Genomic DNA, 3,049 nt, shown 5'->3' on the forward strand with positions numbered 1-3,049 from the left:
AGGAGTTTTGACTAGAAAACCCGGCATTATTGCGCCGTTGGATTGTATCTTGACTTGAAACTTGAAACTCGAAATTTGAACTAGAAATCCGGCATTATGACGCCATTGGATTTGGACTTGAAAAAATTAGATTTTAGACTAAAAGTCCGGCATTATGACGCCGTTGGATTGGACTTGACTTTGAAATTTGAAGTTTGAAAATTGGGACTAGGAAATCCGGCATTATAACGCCGTTGGATTGAATTTGACTTGAAACTTGAGGTTTGGAATGGAAAATCCGGCATTATGACGCTGTTGGATTGCATTTTGAACTTGAAATTTAAAATTTGGAGTGGAAAATCCGGCATTATGACGTATTTGGATTGAATTTTGAATTTGGAACTTGGAATTTGGACTTGAAAATCCGGCATTATGACGCCGTTGGATTGAATTTTGAATTTGGAATTTGTGCGTGAGGCGTGTTTGAGGGTTTCGAATCGAATGGAGTGGCACTCCTAAAAGACCTTAAATCGGCGATTTAGATGCATGAGGTTTGAATGATGCTCCTAGGGGTTTGGTTTCCTAGTTGGAGGCTAATTGGTTTTGGCAAGCTAGAACTCGAGGTTAGCCATTCACGCGTGCAAAGACGCCCACACAATGCACAAGTAGCACGTTGTCACACTAGTCATGAATATGAATGCGACATGCAAAGTTCTCAACCTAAGGTCGGTCTATGTTTTGTATGATGCAAGTGGTCGGCTTTGGGTGTCAAAAGGTACTCGACTAAGAGACGGATCGGGCGACAACTTGCACATCCGCCTAAGGGACGTGTGTGTCGGCAAACGGCCTCCATACTTGACATCGGGAATGTCAAGCAAATGCCAAGTTTCGGTAGGCGCGGAAATGGTCACACACTTTGGTCGGGAACCGTATGGAGAGTCGCCATTTCGTTGCCCCCGGGGCTAGCCCGAATGTAGAACACATCCGTTTGTGCAAGGTGGAAATTCATTTTGCACAAATATGGTTTTCGAAAAATGCATGAAATGCCTATAAATTGAAAATTAAAATTTGAAATCGTACTTGAATTTGTATTTCTAAAGCTCGTTTTTCGACATTCGTTCTGGAGGTTTGGGAGCGTCCTTCAAGATTCAAAAATAGACTAACTCCCAACACGAAAAGTTGAGCAAAAGTGGGCGACAAGCCACTGTGAGCCACTGTCCTGGATGCAGGCAGCGGCGTTGGGCGCAGGTGGCTGCGCCTGGTGCCAGTGCTGGCATCCAGTACTTAAGCAGATCAGTGGCTTGCTGCTCGAAATCTTCTCGCATTTTCGAAATTGAAATTGGAAACTCCCCAGCGAAACCGCCAGAATTGTAGGGGTATTTTTGTAAAAGATATTTCCCTTTCCCTACAAGGGGCGGTTTTTAGAAACCATCGTATTTTTGTATCTTGAAGGAGTCGCCACCAAACATATATTGTTTAGGGTCTTGTTTGGAAAGACCGTAAATGACTCTATTAGGATAAGACTTGAATCTTCGAAACGGATGGATGAGATCCGAGCACGGGAACGAGATGCTTATTCCGCGAGCTTTAGACATTATTCAAGTACGTGGGTTTGAATTTAGAGCAAATAGAATCTCTACTTTGTATGGTGGTCACTTTGCTTTAAATTTAATTTAAGGGAACCTAAGATCGGTTTGTCCAAGAAATTATCTTTGTTAAGCGTGATGTAACCTTGCATTTTGTTGTATTTAGCATATGCGGTGATGAAAGCAATAAAGCAAATAAAGCAACATCACTATAGTAAATAAGTGCGGAATTAGTAAATACAAGACCCCCTAGAGATGGACTAGGGAGTAGGTCCACATTGCCTAGAAGGACTAGGCAAGTAAAGATGCGGAATTGAAAGTGCGGAATTGAAATGCATTATTGAAAGTGCGATATTGAAACTGCGGAATTAAAAGTGCGATATTAAAATTGCGGAATTAAAAGGTGCATAATTGAAATTGCAATATTGAAAGGTGAATAATTGAAAGTGCGATATTGAAATTTTTACTTGGGGACATAAGATTCGAACACCAAGCGGCTCCTTAAAAATAAGTGCGCCCGACACGAATTCAAAGCCAAAAATCTCAACTTGGGAGAAGTTGCTCATCCCAAAGTATCCTAGATTTTGCATATAGAACTTGAAATTGAAAGTTTGAATCTTGAAATATTGAACTTGAAATACTTGAACTTGAACTTGAAATATTGAAGCTTAAGAGACTTAAATCTCAAAGATCGGGTCTTTTAATGTTGAAAAGGTTAGATCTTTGATGTGCTCTTATTTTGAAAGGATCCTAGTTTAGGGAAGTAGTCATGAGCAACCCTAAACATTGTTGGATCTTGAAATTTGAAAACTTGGACTTGTATACTTGAAAAATGGAGTCTTGAATCTCAAAAGACTAAACCTTTAAAAGTTAGATAGGTATCATCTTTGATTACTCCATACTTGAAAGTGATTCTAGTTGAAAGAAGTGATTACAAACAACTTTGAACATCCTTGAATCTTGAAAGTTTGCATTTTTGTATTTTGAAAAATTTGGATTTTTAAAAGATGTATGATTGTTGCAAGTGACATTTTTAAGAGTAAAAATGCCAACTTGCTAATCATTTTTGAAATAGGAAAATCAATGAAACATGATTGAATATGGTGGGATTCGGAATTACCTATTTAGGTTTAGGCAAGAATTCCTTTTAGAGCTCCCAATTGCCTAGAACTTGAAGTTTGTATGTGTTTTTGAAGGATTTTTTCATTTGGATTTGAGGCGTAATTTTGGTATTACGACGTTGTATATTGAATCTGCCTCCCTTAATGCTGGGAATTAGGGGGTATTTATAGGAAAAATGGCTGCTAAACGCCAGCCATTGCCAGCGCAGCACGCAGCTGGCAGCGCTGGGCGCTGGTGACGTGGCGTGAATGCCGCCAAAACAAGGACGCGGGCTCCGTCCTTGATTTGTCTTGTATTGATGTGAAGGAAATAATGCCCTTGGTCCAAGTATGCATTCTATGATAAGTCTAATAAATGCGGTT

The sequence above is a fragment of the Spinacia oleracea genome, chromosome 6, assembly GCF_020520425.1.
Source record: "Spinacia oleracea cultivar Varoflay chromosome 6, BTI_SOV_V1, whole genome shotgun sequence".
In the NCBI taxonomy this organism is placed as follows: Eukaryota; Viridiplantae; Streptophyta; class Magnoliopsida; order Caryophyllales; family Amaranthaceae; genus Spinacia; species Spinacia oleracea.